Source organism: Ambystoma mexicanum, chromosome 1q, assembly GCF_040938575.1.
Source record: "Ambystoma mexicanum isolate Mex_15411 chromosome 1q, UKY_AmexF1_1, whole genome shotgun sequence".
Lineage (NCBI taxonomy): Eukaryota > Metazoa > Chordata > Amphibia > Caudata > Ambystomatidae > Ambystoma > Ambystoma mexicanum.
The window spans coordinates 1,424,617,596-1,424,640,799 of record NC_090922.1 but is presented as its reverse complement, the minus strand read 5'-3'; the positions used below and the strand labels follow the sequence as shown (position 1 = coordinate 1,424,640,799).

General features: G+C 45.7%; 1 long non-coding RNA gene across 1 annotated transcript in view; it reads left to right on the top strand.

Annotated features, from left to right (window-relative positions):
- The first annotated feature begins 10,655 nt into the window (after nucleotides 1–10,655).
- LOC138548657 (uncharacterized) overlaps nucleotides 10,656–23,204 on the top strand; it is a 28,839-nt gene continuing 16,290 nt past the window's right edge. The window contains exon 1 of the long non-coding RNA XR_011292455.1: nucleotides 10,656–11,583. This is a non-coding gene — a long non-coding RNA (uncharacterized lncRNA). The remainder of the gene's footprint in view (nucleotides 11,584–23,204) is intronic.

The window sequence follows — 23,204 nt, the reverse complement described above, 5'->3', positions numbered from 1 at the left end:
ACTCACAAAAATCGTGCATACACATGTTAGATGAAAGCGGATTAGTTAATTGCTATATATTTAAGAACAATAAAGGAGTGAGTTGTCAATGGATAATCACGTTGATAATTACTAAGGCTCAACTCAATGTTGGCTTACAATTCGAAAAAAGGATAGCATTACAGCTGTAAGTAATGCAATATCGCCTGGACCATAATAGATAAAACAGCATTCTCAGCATTTCCATCAATTATAACAGAATAGGTAATATAGGATACATTTGAGTAATTATAAAAATGATTCCATTTCAGTATCCAGGTTTAAACCAAGCACAGTTGTGTTAAAGAAACAGATGATTTTAGCTTCTGCTTGGCGTAATGCCCGGACTCGATCCCCTCCCCTCTTCTTCAGAGTAACGTGCTTCAAGCCAATAAATTGTATGTCAGACTTCTCATCTAACTGGTGATTCTTTTGCCAATGGACTGCCAGGGTTAGGGTGGGATCTTGACTCCCAATTTTAGCCAAGTGTTCCAGAATTCTGGTTCTATGCTCTCTTTTGATACTACCTATATACAATTTTGTACAAGTACATCTAATCACATAGACCACATATTTTGATCTACAATTAATTGAGTGTTTAATCACAAATACTTTTACATGATGCCCCTCCAGGCTTCTAATCTTATCTCCCGCAAATTTGCACATTGTGCAGTAGCCACATTTCCTGAAGCCTGGCTCAATTTTAGTGAGCCAGGTGTTTTCATTATTTTTCGGTGTGTCTGGTAGCATGGATGGGCAAATAGTCGATTTGATAGTGTTGGCTTCTTATTTGCGATTCTTTTCTTGCAGCAGTCTGCAATAGTGTGCGATGGTCAACTGTATTTCAGCAGACAAATTGTGGGGTGGGAGGCACAACAAAATGTCAAAAACTCTTCTGATAGGCGTAACATTAAGGGACTTGTCGGGAATGTGTGTAGGTTAGTAAAAAGTACTTCACGTGCAGCTGGGAAGATCTCGAGGCCACTTGGGATCCAAAATATGAAACAAAAAACAAACACTGGATGTTGCCGACCAGTAGCCCTATGCTGCACTCCCAATAGGAAAAAATCCCAAAAGTAATTTCACACCCTGGTGGGACTCACAAACTCCTGGAAGGAGCCAGTTGACCAAAGCAGTAGGTGATGTTTGATTATTTTCAGACACAAATCTTCAGACTTGTTTCATTTTATCACAAGATTATTGTTAATAAAGCATTTCTATGCTCACATCTTCCTGTCCACCCGCTTGAATACAGTCAGGTAACACCAAACCAAGCTGAACAGAGGCAGGTTAAAACAGGTAAAAATAGTGTTTATATGTCACACAATCAATTTACTCCACACTGTTTGGTGCACAGTGCGTGATACAAATTCAGAAAAGAACATACAATGGAGCATTTCAAAAAACAATAATACAGCTGAGCTGAAAGTGCGCTCAAATAATCCTAAAGGAATATATAATAACCATGAAACAATTCAGTCATTTCACATAGCTTTTGTTTTGTTTTGAGCAATACAGTACATTCTGCTCAAACAGTCATCAACATATGAAACACTCCTATGTGGTAGTGGGTGCCAACGCCTTTCGGATTTTACTAATTCATCTTCAGGGCAGGACGTGTTTACATTTCTCAGTACGTTCAGTATATTTCATCAAGATTTGTCCTAAAAATGATAAGGATAAACTAATTAGGTCTCAATGCGTAACTAGGGAGTGGTTGGAGCTATGGTGTAAGTGAAACATACACTAACCTTAAAATCAAGGTAAACAAACTCGTTAGTCATTTTTTGGTCAGGAGACCACCTCCTAATATCCGGACAGCAAAGGGGTAATACCAGGTAGTGACTCCCAATACTCCTAATATGGATGTCTGCAATTAAAGAAGAGGTAACTCCAGTCAGAACCAAATAACATGCAGCAATCACTATGATGCTGCCAGGTCTCTTTTGCGTCTTGAGCAGGAGCCTGTGGGTAGAAACGGGAAATGTTGCATTCTAATTATAGAGATTCAGTACGATCTACGGCCATGGTTACAGTAACATACATGGACATTTGCTAAAGTGCAAATATACGCCAGTATCTGTTTGAATACTGGTGGAGACGCAATGTCCCCCCTCCTGATCACTCACCGGAAGATCCAGACGTGTAGCAGAAGTCGAGCAGCCCATCACCAAGACGCGCTGCTCACCTCTGTTCTGTGTAAAAGTTCAACAAGGACGCCGCGCGCAAATGCGTCCCAGCTGTCGCCGCCATCTTTGTGTGGGAGTTCTGCAAATAAACTAAAATATTATCTGCCAGGAAATCATCACCAAACTGATAGTGTTTCTGCACTTCAATCACCGCTTTATTGGATTCAGTGTAGCTCAAATAAGCTGTATTTCAGCCCAAGGCTTGGCCTCAATTCCCACCAATGTTTTGAGTTGTTTCTGCACCGGCTCTGGCAGCCCTTGGCACAATATATGGTAAAACACAGGTATAGATTTCATCCAAGATTCATGAGTCTCGAGCACCCAAACATCTTGGAAATTCTGTATATAAATTAATGGATCCTCAGACTCCTTCATTTTACGCGTCATTATAGCTTCCATATCGGAAGTATCTGGGTATAGCACTTGTAGCGCTTTCCATACTGCGGCTCTACAATTGTTAAATGGAGCTCCGTCATGCGAGGTATTAATTGTGGTTACACCAGGGTAGCCTGCTCATGCCCACACATCATCTGCTCTCTCACCAAGTATGTCGATTAGGAGACGTTTGATGTCCCATATAGCTAGCTTGTGTCCTCCTGTCATTTTTCTAACTCATGTATCCACTTTCCGGCTCCCGATGTCAGCATTGGAAGCTTGTTTTTCAAATTTTCTCGATCCATGTGTGGCCATGGAATATATTGCGGTTCCACTCCCCCTTTCTCAAGCAACGGAAATTGGGATGCATAGCCCTCTCTTTCTTCTCGCATTGTTCTCCTGTCTATTGCAGGGGTAATATTCCCGCATCGCCGTTTTCCTGGCAATGTCCTGAGCCTGTCTACATAGGGCGGTGAAGACAACCCCCTCTGACCATGAGATACTTCTTCATGTCGGTCAGACTGCGTGGCTGACTCAGATGCCCTCGGTGCAGACTCTCTAGTGTCTGACCATCTTATTCCTTTTTCCTTGGGGAGTCGTCTTTCGCTCCGTCTCTCTTCCTCATTTTCCTTGCACCTTTCCGAGTCGGACATTGTCTGTCCCCAACTAGTGCCACTTCTTGTGTCCTCCTTACTCCTACTTATTTCTAGTCTATCCAGGGATAGGTCTCTATTCCCACTACTTCGGGAGACATCCTCAGTGTCGTACAGCTGAGTGCTCTCCAGGCGCTTGTCTTCCCCCTGCCCTTGGGGTGTTTGTTCTAACGCCATTTTATCATATATTCTGTCAATCGTTTCTCCGATGCTTCTGGTGTCGAAGTCATCTTCCATATTTGCCCTAGACGTGCCTGGTACTGAATCGTAAGCAGGAAAGAATTCTTCTATATCTTCCCAATCTACTACTGGAGTGGGTTTTCTAACCTCTCTCTCCAGATATTCAAGATCACGTGCTCTCTGTCTCTGTTTACTTTCTATGTCATCATCAAATTCTCTGCGCTTCCTCGCCTCTTCTCTTACTCTTTCTTATTCCTTTTTCTTTTCATTTCTACGTTCATCTGCCCATCGAATTTCCTCTTCTCTTTGTCTCCTGCTCTGGGTTTGCGATCGGGCTGTTTCGCTTGCTCTTTGCGATATAGCTGTTCTCGCCTTTGTCTGTCTTTCTTTCTTATTCTTTCGTCTCTTAATTCCTTCTCTTTCCCTTTCCCTGTACATCCTCTATCCTTCGTCATCAATGCCTTTGCCATCCAAGTTTTACTGAAATTTGTCCTCCCATCCATTCATTCTTTGCGAATGCTATCTCATCAGTTCTGTCTTTGTTTCCCTTCCATCTCTTCCCTTCTCTCTCCTTGTCGAGAGATGCACTTGTCTGTGCCTGATCTCTTCTTTCGTCATAGCGTCTCCCCTTGTCCCGTGGGGCTGTGGAGGTAATATTCTTATCCTTATCTTTCCCTTGATTTTTGTCACTATTTTGTGTAGGTGACTCATATGCCAGGGTGCTGTACCCCATGTCTGCTTTAAGCTCTCTCAGCGGGTATAAACCCTTGTCCTTACTTCAGCTTTCGTTTCAGATGGGGCGGGTGGCAGGGTAGGCGTCCCACCCCCTCTGTGCATACATTAAGTATCCAATCTACTGGCGGCTCCTCTTCCTTTCCCTGTTCATACATTTTCCAAAGCTCCAGAACAGCGAGGCGTTTGTCTAACTTTTTGCCTGTGTATTTTCCGTGCAAGTATGTTGTCATGTGTTGCAAGACGGCTTTAGATAAGGTCCCACCTTGTGGCCATTGCATAAACATTTTGTGGGTGGTTCCTTAACCCATTCTGTGCTGTATTTCTTCAGTTTGGGTGCGTGTTTTGTATGTCCTACATACTTAAATCTGTTCCCTTTCCTCTTATATAACACTGGTCAATACTTTTGTGTGACTAAAACAGTTCCAACAATATGAGTGAGCACCAAACACTGCAAGCTCCAATCCAAATTTTTCACAAAATGTTATACCTTCTAATTTACTCAAAAACATCAATTCATATGCGATTTTATCTCAGCTGTTAAATCGCGTACATTTTAATCAGTTTTCGCAATGAAAATTGTCGATATGACATCACAACAAAAAACATATAAGACAGACGCTTGACAGACTAGACGAACACCAGCTGGTCATAGATATCTCTGCCTCTAATCATTACCCCTTCATGGAGTCTAAACGTACCCCTTTCACAACGTCTTTAACCGTATGGTAGTCTAATCGTTCCCCCTTTAGCTGGGACTCTGGGTACACGTTTCTTCTAGCCGCTTGTATTAACATCGTAGGAATAAGGCGAATCCTCTCTTCTCTACTTCAAACTATATTTTGTTTTTTTCCACCTCCTTCCATTGTACATAATCGACCTCAAACGAAGCACAATGTTAAAAGTGCGATTCCACTTTGCACGAAAAGCAGAATCAACTCAGGTTACTAGAGGCCAAACAAGACAAGATTCATATTCTAAGCAAAACGAGAAGAGACGGCTGAATCGAAACTCAGCAGATGCAACGCGTGCCAGGAGAGCCAAGGTCACACCAATAGAAGGAACAAACAGTAGCTACATATAATTGCAACTTAAGAACAGAATATCCTGTCTTTGAAGGGTCAAAATAAGGAGGCGTAGGCATGTGGCAAGCTGAATAAGAATTAAATGCACAAATTGAGACAAGCTAGACAAATTCACGGTGTGGGTAGCATGTGACCAGCCGAGCGAGAAGAAGCACGGGTTCACACCTACGCTTGGCATCCGCCCAGGCAGAGATAGCAGAACTTTTCCAGACAGAAGATGCAGTTTCGAGGCCAACCACAGTAAAATAATTGACACATAGTTGCCGAAGCAATGATTTATTGTAACCTTAATTGGAGGAAGGCTGGGTAACTGGGGGGCACCCTGCACCTGGCTGACTGTTCTGCGTGCTGCTAAGCAAAGTGGAAATGTATGCATGGGGTTGGTGCCAACCCAACCGTAATGGACCAAATAATCTAGGGTCCTATAGTTAGTAGAACCAATGGGACGTCATACTTTTAGTGACGTCTACATTAGTCATATATGAAGGAAGGGCTTAGACGCCCACCTGACAGTGTTTACCCAATCCCCTCACTCCATTACCATATACAGATATAGTACCTATATTAAAGTTACCTTTTCCAACCAATAGAATTGCATGTCAACTTTTTAGTGTTACATGTCAATTATGACGAGTTTTGAGTATAAATGTCACTACTTGAGTTCGTACATGTACCTAGGTTACCTAGGTCGTAAATCATTGGTTTTTCTGCCTTTCCTGTGTTTTCTCACTATACCAAGAGACATGACAAGAAAAAGTTAGGATGATAAAAAATGAGATATATTATGCTACTGGGATTTATGCCACGGACACTGTGGGAGTGTGTTTTTAAGAACGCTCATGACGAGATCTAAATAAAAGGTGCGTTACTCTGCACGTGCAGTTAGTGCAGCAGTAGATACCCAGTAACCCACAACACTGTCTGTGTCTTGTCTGCTTCAAGTGAGCCATATGTGACCACAGCAGATGGTTTTAACAATGGTGACGAGGCAGATCTGACAGTCGGTGCTCCCCGACCCCACCATGCTACAACATCGGCCCCCGACAGAATTTTGTATTTAGTTTTGGTGACCGGGAAATGAAGAACACCATATCACTCGCTCTCTGCCTGTCACAAAACGGTGCAAAGCGCATGGCTCCTCTTCACACGCCCCCAGCGTGTGTTCACTATGGCTGCAGCAGGCATCTCGCGGCTGTACAGGTACTCGTGTGGTGCACTGGGGACCTCCTCTGGGACGGCGATATGTTCACCACGTTGCTGTAGGTACTGCCTCAAATGCCCCGAAAGTTGCAGCTTTAGTAGGGAGTGCTCATTTGCCTTGCCCAGGATTTTGGCCTTTCTAGGATGAAGGTTCAGCACCTAAGTGCTATCAACTTTTACCAAGACTTCTACAGACCCGGTCTCTCGTGCAGATAGGGAGGATATTAGGTTTTTGGTGGCGAGCTGGGTGGTCAGCAGCACATATGAGCACACTGCCAGACTGATCATTCCGCAAGAGTGCACTCCAGCTGCAGATCCCATTTGGGGTTTTTTCATATTCTTACCCTGCATTCATCCAAATGGCTGAAGAAGCTGCGCAAGGACCGATGTGTGGTGGCATGTCACTCCAAGAGGGCTCGCTAGCCCAGCTAGTCGAGTGTCATTCCTGGGTCTGTCTCAAACTTAGGACCACGCTGGAGCCTCTGGATGGAAAGGCTTGAAATGCACTTTAATGCTGTGGGCGAGACAAATGACTATACAAAAAAGTCCACTCTTTTATATTCTGCAGACCCAGTGGTTCATAAACTGTTCAAAACTCTTCACCCTTTGGACAATTCATATGCTGCAGCCACAGTGGTTCTAATGGAATACTTCCCGCCCATGGTGAACATAGATTTTGAAAGATTTGCCATGCGGTCAGTAAAACAAAAAGAATGAGAATTGCTAGATGCTTTGCATGGGAGGCCGAGGCACCAAGCAATGTCCTTTGTGCTTTGGGCTGAAGATGAATAATTGCGCCTACAAATTATCCTGGTATGCAGTTCTGACAAGATGCAACAGCAAATATTAAGAGAGCCGGTGATAATAGAGCTTGGCCAATCCCATGAACTTGCCGACATGAGGGCTTCAGCCATGGATGCCAATTTGAAAACAGTGAAACATAAGGACGTGTGTGTGGTTGGGAAACAGCAGGTGAACAAGTTTGGCAAAAGAAACTAGTGGCTGGAGAAAGAATGCTAGGTGGAACGTCTGTCATGTTGCCCCCAGTGTGGGTATGACCTTCTTCATGTTGGGGTGCTTCCCATGATTACGAGGCGTTTATGTTGCACGCGCAGTATTGCTAACGGGTTGGTGGCGAACTGGATGCAATGTCTCAATTTCATACGTATCAAAGTGTAGATAATTATGGATGAGATGTTACTTTTAGTGTTACTGTTTGTCTAGAATTGATATATATCAGCTTGTACGCGTGCGGAAAGATAACATTTTAAACCCACCAAAATGTAAAAATATGCATGCACATTAATACAAATACATGGGGAATTCATGAATCTCACACTGTGGGGCTATTACAAATGAATCAAAACTACAGTAGTCTGGATTGTTTGCAAGGTGAACTTTGTTAAGTAACTGAGTTTCTGAGGTTTTAGAAGCCAGGGGATGGGTGAATAAGTAACTTCACAACCTTGATGTTCAACACAGCTGCAGAAGCTAGCCATGAGTTTTATGGTTTGATCAATATCACAGATGTCAGAGATAATCTGTTGAATGGGAGCGTGACAAAAGGAGTTTCACTATTTGTTTTGGCTAGCAGTGAATCACTGGGTGAGTCAATGCTCAGGGCTAACTAATAAGAAACCAGGAGCTCTAATTTTATTGTCAGATGTGCTATGTGCGATAAAGTGACAGGGTATTTAGATTCGAATTTTCCAATGCAACCAATGATCTGGGGAATCAGATAGCATCACAAACTCAAAGAGAAATTATTTAGCCAGCCTTCCTTCTATCGTTTGAAATATTTACGTGAACTATGTGCAATTAAACATTAAGGTTAAAAGAGCTTAGACAGTTGCTGCTAGTATTAAATTATGTTTGTATAACAATGTTTTACTAAATAATGATGTCATGATCCACCACAATTAATCCTAAGAGATGTGTTCTACACATGAGCTGAAGATGGTATTTAAGCTACGGACTACCACTGAAAACGTGTAATGTGGGGGGGGGTAGATTGTAATAAAGTATGTGGGAGTGTTTTAACTGTTGCAACAATGTATAAAAGATGTCAACTCATGTGGATTCTTGTGACTTGGGTGTGTTTGGTCCTGCGGTACCAAATAACTGCCCCCCGGATAATTATACAATAAACTTGCTTTATGTACAGACGTGCACTCGTTCTTCAAGTGGTGGGCCTGCTTGAGTTGAGGTGATTCAGGGGCCAGCCCCTACACATTTGGCGAGCCAGGTAGGATCCCAGCCTTTCTGAGATGTTGGGTGTCTTCCGTCCACACCACTCAGCTGTAGCACCTCATTGCGTGGTCCAGTCTTCTGTGCATGGTGAAAAAGAGGTCTGCGGATGCCATATTGGTTAAAGGTCTGTCTGCTCCCCAGAGACGCAGTGCTGTGGCCCAGCTGTGCAACACGACTTGATGGAACACCACATTGGAGCACTTCAGGTTCATGTGAGTAAACATTTGGGATGTAAAGCAAGGGGTTTTGGTAAGGGTATGCTTGGAGTGTGTGTCTGAAATTAGTTGGGTTTGCAGGGATTGGAAAATTGGATGTTTATGAAGTAGTTGAACTGTTCTCTGTTGTAAGTCCCCTGTATATATTTATCACATAGTTTGTTATTTTAGAGTTGTGAGGGTGTATCCCACCCCACACTCCCTGTGTGAGGCTTGTCCTGATACCCTTTAGTTTGCTTATCTGGATGCCTCGCCTAAAGGTCGGATGGCATCTTATGTAAGTCCAACCGTAGATACCTTTCTGAAGTAGGCCTTGACATTCTTTTGTATTAGCAGAGTGGGCGGAACCCCTCACCCCGGTTTTCTTGGTTAGTCAAAGTAGTGAAGGGGAAACCTCCTGTATTCAGGGAAAGACAGTTTTGTAGTAGAGAAGGTCATACTAGTAATAAGGAGAGCAAGATCAGCAGTACTGTAGCGGAAAGCATTGCGCCTCTCCTATGCTCGAGTGGCGAGGAAATCGCGGAAATATTGACTGGCAAGTGTTTTTGATAAGATGCTGTCTTTTGTGTAAGAGTGATAAGTAGAATTGAAGTAAGTAACTGAGTGAGGTAATTGTGGTATAAACGAGTAAAGTGAGTGATTGAGGGGAACAACTAAGAAACTTGGTGGGGGTAAAAAAAGGGGTTTAGTTGGGCGAACATTTTTTGTGGCACATTCAGCTCTACATTTCTTCTGTGAAAATATTTTTGATTCCTTGGGGAGGAGTATGGAAACTCCATTGAATCATTTGTGCCAGGCATTGCCTGGCTAAAACTTGAAAATTCTAAAATACCACAGGGAGTGGCTGCGGCAAAGTAAGTGGAAAATTATCACTTCATGGCCTGTCAAGGGATAACCTATGATACTGGGATATCGGAGAACCTGCATGCCATTTTGACTGCAAAGCACAAGGGGTCATAGTTAGAGGAGAGGTTAAACATCTTGGAATCATTGAGGATGTATAAAAAAGGCAGGAAAGGCCACAATGTTGAAATCATAGATAGACGAAAAAGAAGGGTGCAGGAATTCCTTCTGTACCCCCCTATATGGATGCTATCCTTTTTCACCCGCAACGCGTTACACAGACCCTGAGTTTGTACCACATTTTCCTCCAGTGACCGCTCCAGTGGTTGCAAGACAAAGGTAACGCCTACATCAGGTACGATTTCTAAGAACTGGGATTTTGAGGAAAGTGGAAGTGTAGCCATTTCAATGGTTAGGGCTGTGGAGAGGTTCAAAAGAGAGAGCGGGAAGGGGTTAACTCCCCCGGTAACTCCCCCAACTGCTAGGTCAGCAGAACGATTAAGGGTGGCGGAGCAAGAAAGAGTGAGGCCGGCAGTCAGAAGAGTGGATGACAGAATGAAAACGAGAGAGGAAGAAGAGGTTAGGCCTTTTCCTGCTAGGATAGGCTGTGAAGAGTGGTAGAGACACAAGAACTGGAAAAAATTAAGGAAGCGCTAAGGCTAGCAGAGAACGAGGTAGTGCTGCTACAGCGGCAAAAGAGATGAAGTGTGGGAGGAAGTGAGAAGACAGGTAAGGGATCTAAAAGAAGGAAGGTGGAGACATGGGCAGATTCACGTGAGGCTCGATAAATCAGTTATTAGTAAGGTTGCGGTGGACATGGAACACAGGGCTAGCCACACGTACAAGGGTGGAGCAGGGAGGGCGGGAGACGGCACCCTATGGTTGTGTTGATTATGATTTCATGCCTTTATGAGGTGTAGGGGATGTGGTAGCTGGAGACGATGAAGAAGGAAAGGAATAGGATGTCGAGCAGGGCCTAGTCGCCCTGCTTCCTGTTCCAGTAGCAGCGATAGAAAGTACACCATGAAGCCATAGGACAAGCCAGAATACTCGCATAGTCGTAGCAAGTAGGGGAGAGATGGGGGAAACCCCAGTAAAAAAATGTTGTAAATCAGTTTCCGTTGCTACAGGAGGGTCTGGGAAAGGCATATGATGTCCATGGTCACACATGGACCGGAATGACCTGGCAAAGACACACCCTTTGCTCCCTGCAGTGGCAGATAGTGGATTTATGCACTCGAGCGATCGAAGTATCCACGTGTTGAGTTGGATACAAATGCCCACGATGGAGCAGCCTTTCATAATTGCAGGGCACAGACCAAATATCAGTTTGTCCGGGCTTTTGGTATGGCACTTAAACGGGCAGGCATTACGTCTGTGGGCTTCTCATCGTACTCATTTCGGATTGGGGCTGCAACTACATCATTTAGTTTGGGAATGGGGGCTGGCTGGCGTAAAAGGGGTTGGTAGATGGAAGTCTGGATGTTTTTGAGAGATATTTTCACCAAGCGTTACTTTATCTTGCAACCACTCCTCTGATGTTTGGGAAGGTGGGGGTCAACCTTTGTCCTTACCTTTACTATTGTTTTTCTTTTACAGGACCATTTCTGGTAGTGCGGCTATTCAGGCATTCCTTTATAGTCAGAGCAGCCCAACCTCTCAAAAAATGAGCTGGCAGCAGTGGTCGTCCATCCAGGGGATCGCCTGTTTCTGACTTGGAGGCACACAGCATTACGTTTCGTCATTTGCGGCGCGTGTTTCTGAAGGTTTTGCATGATAGAAAAGTTCCCTGAACCAGATTGCTTTGTACTTCACTTGGGAGGAAATTACATGGTACACTTGGGTAAGTCAGATAGTACGCAATACTTTGCTAGGCCAGTTTATGTGGCTGTGCCATTGTTTACCAGTTGCAACTTTATATTGATCTGAGATGATTCCACGCATTGCTTCTGCAGTAGGCATCTCAGTACTTGCTATGAATGCATCAGTACAAAATATAAACTTGAGTTGTCAAAACTGACTTGTATCCCTCATTTGCTGAACATCAGGCATGGGTTGTCATTGCAAAAAAACGTTTTCATACAGATGGGGATCATTTATCTGAGGGTGTACAGATGTTTTTCTAGAAACAATCCTCGGACAGTTATCCCTGTTTAAAGATTGTAGCTACAGCTGGGGAGTGTGTGCTCACCAGTAGTTGCATTGCACTGTGGCGGAAGTTCATGGGAGCCCTTTTGTAAATTCTAAGTGTGGAATCTTCTTATGTTCATCTCACATGGTTGTGGGCAGGTGAAGAACAGTGGTCTGGAGGGTTGCTTAGAGCAATGCCAGAGGTTAAGATGAATACCCCTATGTCCCGTCCCCTTTCCTCCATACTTGTGGGCCATTCCATCCTTCGGGACGGGACCGGATGAGCACTTTTTAATGGCATCAAAAAAGTAACTATTTTTTGTCCTTTTATTTTGGTTGTATACTAATTGACCTTTTCACGATTGACCTGGAGAGAATTGACCTCGGGAGAATTGAGCTAATTTAGAAGGTCAATTAGGACATATATGCGAGGGGGAACCCCCGCAAACCCACTCCTAATCCAAAACCCCCCACAACTCACCACCCAATCCCCTTATATTATTTATAATCCAAAACCAACCCAATATATATATAAAATAAATAAAATAATATAAAGGTCAATTGTGCAGAAGGTCAATTAGGAATACTATAATTAAGTCAATTGCGCAAAAGGTCAATTGTAAAAGGTCAATTTGGGTAATACCTTTATTTTATGCGGGGTCACTGCACGTGACCGCAGGCCCGCCTTCCTGAGCTCCGACCCAGAGTATCGCCCCCAGTCCTCTTCTCCATGTGGTCTGACGCACTAGCATCTCAGGAAATAGTTTTCTTTTTGTTCCCTTGTCCTTCATTGTCCTGCTCCGGTTCCACGGTCATCTTTCTTCCGTCTATGCCAGAGCATCTGGGATTCGTGTCCTGTTCATCTTGCAAACGTCATTTCGCGAGGGCGGATCCCCACTCTCTTTGCCTGGAGTGCTTAGGCCCGGAACACCGATGGGACTTGTGCTTCTACCGCAACTCGTTCTCTGTCCGGGCATTCCAGCGTCAGCTTGTCAGGTGGGAGGAGGTGTTTCAGCGATTCCTCCACCACAGTTACAGCAGTTCATGGAAGAAAAAAGAAAGCAACCGGTAAGTTAATTCTTTTTAGGGCACCCCTGCCAAGGGATCTAATCGGCTCTCCAGAATTTCCTCAGAGGTCCCCTGGAAAGGGGCTGTCAGGAAAGGATCTTCATCCGAGGTTCCCCTTTTGGGGGCTTAAGTTAGGCCCAGTACTTCTGGGGCTGTTTTCACCAGTGTCAGTCCCGAGGTTTCCACATCTGGAACTTAGTGTACGGAGTTTCCGCTCAAAGTTCCTGTTAAGGTGACTAAGCATACCGGGATCCCCATCTTGGGCCTATATGTAAGACCAGCAAGATTGAGGGGCCCCTTCTGACCCCAAATCATCAAGTTCTGCCTTTCATTTGCATGTGTGTTGAAAACCGGTTTCATGTGAGTTCCTTTTTCCCAACCATACATTTTAAATCCTCAGCAAAACGATTTTTCCATTATGCTCACACTCCTTGGACCTTGCCTTTCAATCAAAGAGGTCATATTTAATTGAGGCCTGGAGGGTGGGGGTTGCTGGGAGAAAAGTATTGTTTCAAGTAAGCCATTCCTGTGGACCCTTTATTATATTGTGAATGTTTTCCATTGGTTAAATCAAAATAAAATCTGTTGTAAGTTGTGATTGCATGTTTTAATATTTCATCTGAGTTGCTTGAAGAATAGACTTATGTTGTCATATTGGGTGCTGCCACAGGTTTTGTGGCTGATGTTAACCTGTTTGTCCAACCTTAAATAAATTAATAAATATATATTCTTACTACACACATGCCTGGTTCCTAGTCCATTGGGGACACAGGGTATTTGTTGGGGTTGTGTGCGAGACGGGTTGGAGGCCTCACCAAAGCTAATCTGAATAAAAAGTGCTTTGTGCGTTTCCTTGCTTTCAGGGAAAGGAACGCCCTGAGTTGAGTGTGACCGCATAATAAACCGCGACAGGGAGAACCCTAGTCTGCAGTGCAAAGCCTCTTCTTGCCAAATCTTGGCTTTCCTTCTGCTTGGGCCACGAGAGGGAAGCGGGGGTCAGTCTGCAAGACACTGTGCGACATTGGTGGTCACTGCTGGCGACTTTCCTGCCTTTGAGTGTCCTTAGACTAGCTGCATCGATGCTTTCTTTGTACTGCATTCGTGTCGAGAGATCCAACTCCAGTTGTAAATCGGATCCACACTGCAGCGTACTTTGAAGCGTAACCAAGCAGGGATTTGTAATCCAGACAACCTTCTTCAAACCTGCCAAGTTTGAAACCGGAGTAAGCTAAGGGCGGTGAGTAATCATAACACTTACCGGTGGCCCCTAGTTCACCCATATCATTTTTACACACTAAGGTCCCAATTCATGGAATAATCTGCACTGCAATTATGGGCGCTCAAAATCGTGCACAAGTTCTCATTCGTCGATTGATGGAACACAATGCGCTGGCTTACCTGGGACTTGCGAGGAATCTGCACCGGTCCATCACGTCGCTGCAACCCCATGAATGCCTTGCTTTAGTCTCCAAGGGAAGGGCCGGCCAGGGCCAGCACAGCCACCTAAAAATGGGGCGGAACACATGGAATGAAGAAGAACAAGCAAAACTACGGGCGTTAAGAGGGACTTTCCACTGTCAAACAGTCGCACTGCCCATACGCCTGCAAAACAGCCGTATTCATGGAATTGAACAGGGATCGCCGGCACGCGAAAAATCACTTGCAAATCCTGAAACACCTACGCCACGAGATAGCAGGCGTAAACGTCAACGTGCACACAAACAAATGCATAAAAAGCATGCACAATCAACAATCGCTTGTATACAGCCTCAATGAATGCACCATTTGTTGCAGCAGTTATCCCGGGACACAGCAGGAGGAGGGTGGCTATGGCCTGGATCTTCCACCCAAGGACCATCTTTTTTGGGATGCCTGACGAATAAGTCTATGCCAGGTATAGGTACCGACACATATCATCCTAGACCTGGTCACGGAGTGGGAAAATGACCTCACATCACCATTCATGTGCTCCCAAGCACTGAGCCCCTTGAGAAAGGTGCTCACTGTACTGCATTTTTTGGCCACTGGCTCATTCCAGCGGACCACCGCCATACTCGGTGGCATCTCACAGGCAACTCAGTCACGCTGCCTACACCATGTGTTGGCAATAATAACTGTATGTCGTTCTGTCCGCCGGTATATCTATATGCCCAGAAGACCTGCAGAAAGGCAAGCAGTGGTCCAGGATTTTTATGGAGTGGCACACTTCCCAAAAGTGCTAGGTGCCATTGATTGCACACATGTTGCTCTACGTCCACCTCGAGCAACAGAAAACACTGGCACTCCCATCATTGTTCAGGTTGTGTGTGATGCCAAGGGCATCATTACTGAAGTGTATGCCAACTATCCTGGCAGCACCCATGTTAGTTACATCTTCAGGATTTCCCCTCTACACCGGGCCCTGGAAGCTGGGAAGGATGGCAACACATGGCTATGTGGTGTGTATGAATGGCCATGCACATGCATGCATGATGCCTTCAGACCAATAGACATTGTCAACAAATGACAATCATTCTCACCTCTATAGGGAACAGTGCCTACCCTCTGAGCACATATATGATGATGCCCATACGCAACCCCAACACACCTGCCAAGGTGAGATACAACACTGCCCATATTGCAACTCGGGGCATAGTGGAGTGCACATTTGGAGTGCTCATGTCATGTTTCCGCTCCCTTGACCACTCTGGTGGTGTATTGCTATATGCACCACCAGTAGCATGCAGGATCATTGGGGCAGCATGTGTCCTGCACAGTGTTGCAACACAGCGTGGTGTCCCAGTGGACATGGTGGTGGCACCCCATCCACACGCACAGGCCCACCGCTTGCGTATGGCTGGGCAAATAGCATTATATTTGGAGAGGCTGCACGTACCCATCTTGTGCAATCGTATTACCTCCCCTGTAGAGTGCACACAATCCTGCTAGATCCCAGGTGCCATTCAATGATGACAATGAGCCAATCCACTGTGCCCACAAAGCCACCCTGAAAATGTGCCCTTGGAAGTGCTAAATTGTGTGCATCCCTTAGAACTAAAATACATTTCATCATGTGTTTCCAAAGGAAACACATTGAAGAGGGAGTACACCACTACCAACATGCCAACCATTCAATTAAATCTGTGTCACAAAACCATCCCATATGTCATGTAAAAGGATATGTATACTGCACACCATACCCACTGTAGTGGTCCCCTTATGCTCTGGTTGATCTGAGTAACATACCCTTCAAATGTGTAAGCATTGGTAAATCCTGAAACATCACGCCTGACCTGCAAGCCAAAAAGGTCCTTAACTATTTACCTGGACACAAAATTCAATTAGCACAATTGGAAGTATCTGCTTACGTGTCCTAGATTGCGCATGATGCAGACACACATGCCCCTATTATGGTGTGTAGAAAAGCAGTGCAGTATTGACCACAAGTTCCTCAACATCCCATAACAATCAATATAAATGAACATCTTACCTGTGCCGTTGGCATGCAGTTGACAGTCAAATTTCATCCCATTAAATAGCCATCATTCCTTGATGGAGGATCTGCAGACAATGAACAAAATGAAACATAGTGAGGCTAACACATCCCTGCACAAAAAAACAAGACCCACCCACTGGCACCCCTCAGTGACATACAACACATGCAAATAACAACTCACAAGACAACCATCACCATGTGTTCCACCACACATGCAGAAACACCTGCACACTGCATGCAAATCAAACCCGCATGCTGACAAACAACGACATCCCACACGCAGCAAATGTGAATGTCACATATCCCCATTCACTACACAATGGAACATACACAATGCCCGCATAAGTCAACATGCTGCATGAAAATGAGAAGACATCACATATGCAGATAATTGATCCCACAAAAAAGCAGGGACACCCCTGGAAGACTACCAATGACATGATAAGGTATGCCATCACCTGCGTAGTATTGGGACAGTGCACTGAACACAGTCATGGGAGCAAATATTTTATAAACCTATGTATTGGTCACTTAATAGACACTCATACAATTACCAAAAATGTTTCTAAGTTCACTCAGGGCAAACAGGGTGGGGATAGGGGAAGGTAGACAATGAATTACAACAGAGAAAAATAATGGAATCAATAATACAAACAAATCATGACAATAACTGGGAGGGGAGAGAAACCTACTATGCCTTGTGAGTGTTCCCAACGTTCAAGTGTACAGGGGAGGGTGGTAAGGGAAACGGTTCTGAGTTGTTCATGGAGAACTGCTTGGGGTGAAGTGCTAAGAAAAGAGAAGATAAACGTAAGTGCAACCTCCCGTGGTGAGGCTGAGTGTGAGCAAGTGCATTATATACACAGTGGCTTGGATGATAGATGTGGGGGGTCAGGGCCCCAAGGACACACAAGGGCCCAGCACATCAGTCACACTACTGTATGATCAGCAGGGAAGAGAGGAGAAGAGAAAGGACTTGAGGTTTATTGGGAACTTAAGGGGGTCCTGTTCAAGACACAGAGGGAGAGGGAGGCTATTACACAGAAAGCAGCCTGCTGAGGAAACCGATCAACCAACACCCATTTCTATAGCAAAAAGCTTCCCATGTAGGGAGTTGTTGCCAGAGGAACGCCGGAGTCTAGAAGAGGAGCATTTGATCAGGAAGCGTTGAAGATACAGTGGTACCCGGCCCCAGATAGCCCTGTGGATGATACAGAGGGATTACAATTTAATCAGTGCTGAGACCGTGAGCCAGTGAAGATTTTGTAGGGCAGGAGAGATGCGGTCCCTGGGCCTGAGTCCAAGGATAAGTCTTGCTGCCCTATTCTGGGTAAGCCGGAGGGGTCACAGAGTGTACCAAGGAGGATTAAGGAGGAGGTTGTTGCAGTAGTGTAGCCTGGAGAGAACCAGAGCACGGGTAACATTGAATCTCTGGGGGGAAGGTGTGGAAGGGTACAGTTACTTTGAGAAGGAAGAGCTGAAAGAGGCACTTCTTGACAATGTCCAGATTATGAGGGATGAAGGAAAGGGTAGAGTCGAAGATGACTCCAAGATTCATGCCGTCGGAGCAGGGGGCATGGAGTGAGCCCATGGAGGAAGACAAGAGTGAAGGGAAGAAGTAGGCTGCTGGGGACCCAATAGGGAGACTCTCATTTTTGAAGGCGTACAATCCGATGTCCTTTGCAGTGCACCAGGCCAGGATGGCAGAGAGGCAGTCAGGGATGAATGAAGGTGCACGTGTGTCAGTATGAACTTTGCTGAAGAGTTGTGTGTTGTCAGCATAGCACTGACATTTCTGGGAGAATGAGGCAATGAAGCGTTGCAGCAGGGAAATGTATATGTCAAAGATGCAGGGCAAAAGAATGGATACCTGGACGATGCCACTGGTGGAGGAGGAAGTAGGGGAGGAGAAAGGGCTAAGGATGATTTTGTAGGAATGGTTGGTTAGGAATGAGCTAAGCCACTCCACTGCCCTCTCTGAGATAAGAAGTGTATCATGGATCATTTTAATGAGGATGGAATGGTTCATTGTCTCAAATGCAGACGAGATTTCAAGGAGAATGAGGACAGCAGGGGATCAGGAATTGAGGGATGCAAGCAGTTCTTCATGGATGTTCAGGAGAGCAGTGTCCGTGGCTCAGGAAGCTTTGAATCCACACTGGTGTACATGTACACCGCCAACAAGTACGTTATGGGCGTTGATTTGGGGGAGGGCCAACTTCTCCAGCACTTACCCAAGGAAGGGGGTGATTGAAATGGTGCATTAGGTGGCTGTGCAGGAAGGGTCTGCAGATGGTATTGTAATGATGGGGTGCACAAGGCAGTGCTTGAGGGAGGATGGACATGAACCACCAGAAAAGGAGTGGTTGCAGAGATTAGCAAGAGTAGGGGCCAGAGAGGAGATGTTGCCTTTGATGGTTCAGAATGTGCATTGGCCCACCTCTTTGGAAGAGATCATCATGGAGTTGACAACTCTAGTGACTTCCTCAGGGGAGATAGGAGCAGAGGAGGAGGAGGAGAAAGAGGAGGGAGGAGGGTGAGTGGTATGGGGGGCACAGAGGAGGGGAGGGTTGTGTTGGGCGGGCATGCCACTAGGATGTTCAATATGTCCCGGCATTTTGAAAATAGGAGAGATGTGAGGGCATTACAAAGGGACTGTGAAGGAGTAGGGTTAGAAGATACTGCGAAATAGTTGGCTGCACATTTTTTAGAGTGCAGCCATGAGGCAGCCATTAAAATGCAAGAACACAAATACTCACCTCTTGCACTGTCGACAGGATCATGCTTGACGCTTAAATTCACAGAGGCCGATGTGACAATGGAAGGCTGGCCACTGAGGCAACTGCCATGGTAGATATAAGCAGACAACACAAAGCAATCGGATACAGCATGCAAGGATAAATGCATGCAAAATGTAGGATGCACACACAAATTGCATGGTCAATGCAGACTTCATTGTCACAGCATACAATTGGTCAAATACTGCATTCAATAGAATGCAGCAGTACCATGCACCCATCAGCGATCAACTTGAAGCTGCAAACACCATGGTGCAGAATGCATGCAACACGCATGAGAAAGCACCAACCCCCCTAACCCTAATGTGCTGGTACACAACGTAGCATCCCAAAAAAGTAATAAATCCCCACATGTTTGTGGCTCTTAACTGCTGCTGCACTCCGTAATGGTTGATCCACAATCAAGACAGCCCAAAAGTGCTGTTGATCCATAACCCCACAAACATTGCAAGGGATGTGAAGTGTCAATCATTATACATGCTCAAAGTGCCATGAGATACACAGCAGCATGGCCATCAACACCTGTCACAGGTCACAAACAGCCAGCCATGCAACCCACTCCCAAATATCCATAAAAGGCCCACACAGTTTTAACACCCACAATTTGGAATATAAAACCAGTGGCCCCACCAATCCATCGAAACAACACCATGCCCAAACCCATAACCAGAAACACACCCTGTGAAACAAGCACCCATGAAGAAGTACTGTCGCCCCACATGACAAGTCACTCCCAAGTGATCACATCAGACACTCCCATTCAAACACCACACACGTGTCATCTAATGCCCTTCACTTCTACAGGGTATCCACCCACCTTGCATACAATGCACACCATCGGGAGACATTTCCCCCAAATGCAATCACAAAAGCATAGTAACAACAGAAACAGCATGCACATCCATGACACTACATGATTTGATAACGCAAATATGCAGAGCACACCCACTGCAGGAGCACAGTGTGCAAAAGTGTGACAGGACATATATTGTGATCTGCCCAGGAGTGCAGCATACCACAACAGTGAGACGGGGAGAGAGTGACACTGAGAGCAACTACTGCATCAAAGAGTACACTGCCTGGGTTTGAGATGGACAATGACATGCTCTACACCACAGTAGGTGCGGCCATAGATGAATAGGCCAAGGTAGGTAACACAGTGACCTGAGTACCACTTAAATAACCATACCACCATGTTAGCATGCAAAGCAAATATAAGTTAAGTGACACATGCAGCAAACATGGTGACCAGTCACGCATGCTTAACATGTAAGACAGTGCTCATGCTTACCCACGGAATGCATTGGATTGTTGTGAATCCCGCATCACCTTCAACCGTCTCCAAATTAGGTACAGGCGGGACAGTGCCTGATGGAGGGCATGGGGAACATGGACGTCGAAGGGTGCAGGGTTTCTCCCCTGGACAGCAGTCACCGCCAGATCATGGATTACTGAAACAACATGGAAGAAGACATTACAACAGGCATAGTGAAGTGCCATTCACACAACACACATGTGCGAGGGAACACAGAAACCATAGTTACCTGCCCAGGCCATCCTGTGTACCATGCAAACCTCACTATGCATGCTTGCATGTCTACCACTGCAAATTTCATGGCCTTGAGATGTTAACAGCACACCTCAAGGAAAAAATAAATAAAATAATAAAAAAATAAACCAGGAAAGGGCAACTCAAAAATAAAATACAACATCCGGCCCTGGGGTGAACAAAAGTATCAACAAAAAAAAGAAAAAACCAAAAATGTCCATCATGGACCAGTGGGGTGGGGTCCACATGGGTGGGTGCAAAAAAAAGAAAAGAAAAAAGAAAATACCATCTATGGGCTCACACACCGCACAGCTATGGTGGGCCATGAGAAATGTCTAAGCTTACACCACCATCCTGGTTTGAGCCAGAAGCTGGTAGTGGTGCTTGAGGGTGACCATGCAGTGCTCTGGCCTGGTCCTCAGTGGCAGCGGCCATGCACCAGCACACTGAGGGTTTGGAGGTCACCATGCAGAACCTCACGGTATGCACAGAGTTCCTCTGAGATATTCTGCTCTCTTGGTGGCTACCTCTTCCTCATGGATTGCAACTCTGTGGGCCAACAACTCTTGCCTCAGGGCTTCCCTGTGTGCCCGACCCTCTGCAAGCAGGGATGCCTGCAGAGACGCCTGCAGAGACCTCAGCAGAGACCTCAGCAGAGACCTCAGATCTGCCAGTCGCCTCCTGATGTTGGCCTCCATGCGCAGCCTATGGGAGCGGCATTTCCTGAAACTGTTGCTCCACCTCTATTGCTGGTGGGATCATGGAACTGACCACCCTCAGCCAAATTCTCATAGGTAGCACCCTGTCGGTGTATGGAACACAACATCTGCTGCTCCCACTCCGTCTGCCCAGGCTGCACACATCCCTCTTGTGTGTGGGGTTCATGACTGCCTGACCCAAGGGAGCATGGCCCTTGCTGTTATTTCACTGTCCCTGGCTGCAGGACTGAAACCCTCCCTTCGACATCTGCTCCAGGACCAGAAACCAATACATGGGAGCATGACCTTGCATCCGTAACCACCACAGACAGCCCTGACACCACTGACTGGCCTTGTGAAGACACCTGACCCTCTGCAGACTCACGGGCTCCAACTGCTGCAACAATTGGTGCACTCACCTCCGCCAGCATTGAGGACTGCACATCCTGTTCAGCATCCGAGCTATTGGAGTCCGAAATAGTCAGAATTGTATGCTGAAAGGCCCAGCATGGTCTGTAGCACTAGTGGATTTTCATGGCCTGCCACGCCACGTCCTCCACTGGTGGTAGGAACCACCACAGACTCTTATTCCTCCTCTTCCTCCTTTGCAACTGGTGTCTCCTCACCTGCACATGAACAGAAAAAGACATGAGGAGTCATGTGCAACTTGTCTACAGTAAACATGCGTATCACATTGCTGTCATGCAAGAAAATGCAGGGCATGTCACCATGAGAGAAACAACATCCACACAGTATCTACAAGAAACAATCTGATCATGGCATATGCAGACTGGCAACAACATTCCCTGCTCAGGGTCATGCTGCCAGTGGACACATTGCCAACAAACATGGTCATTAGCAAGCACATTATGGCACATGGCACAGCAAACTGTTGACTAATACCAGTGAAATGGGCATGGTCATGTGGCTCTTGGCTCTGTGATGTGCAATTCCATGACATGTCAACAGAAAGACACACATATTCACATCCAAGTCTGCATCCATCACATGCCACACTAGTGTGGACCTGGCACAGGGACTGCACACAATGGGAACATGCCATAAGTGCGGAAAAAAGAAAACAGTCCCAGTTGAAGTATGACTTAAAGAGTAGCACCTAGCCAAGGTCTGTGAATTGGAGAGAGTAAGTAAATGGAGTTGGAGATAGGAACAAGGTACAGTGGCCCACAAGAGGGACAGGGGCATGGACCCATGGAGTGTGTGCTGAGTGTGGAAGGGTAGCAGGGATCAGGCCTCACAACGTTTTGACTCAGGACATTGCCATAGCGGCAGCAGGGATGTGCACAGTCTAGACATATGCACACTCACTAATGGCTCTCCATGAGGCGTGTTGGTTGTCATCTCGGATGTTCTATGTAGCATTGAAGCACCTACGTACATCTGTGAATAGAGAATCTATACCCTGCAGTGCATGATGTGTAACTCATTTTCTGACACAAGCACATGTCTAGCAGAGCAGAGTCACTTACATCAAGGATGAAATTAACAAGAGGGCACATAGTGTTATCATGTTGTAGATGTTTGGGGGGTATGCTAGTGGGGGATGAGTACTGTCACACGGCCATGTTCAACTGATGTACAACACATGGGTTGTATCCACTCTTGAGTACACTGGACAGGAGTCAGTACACCGCGACATGGAGCACCCAGGGCACTCATTCAAATGCAGCCAAATGCGCAACACAATCATACATCTTGGTTATGCTTCACTACACGTACCAGGAG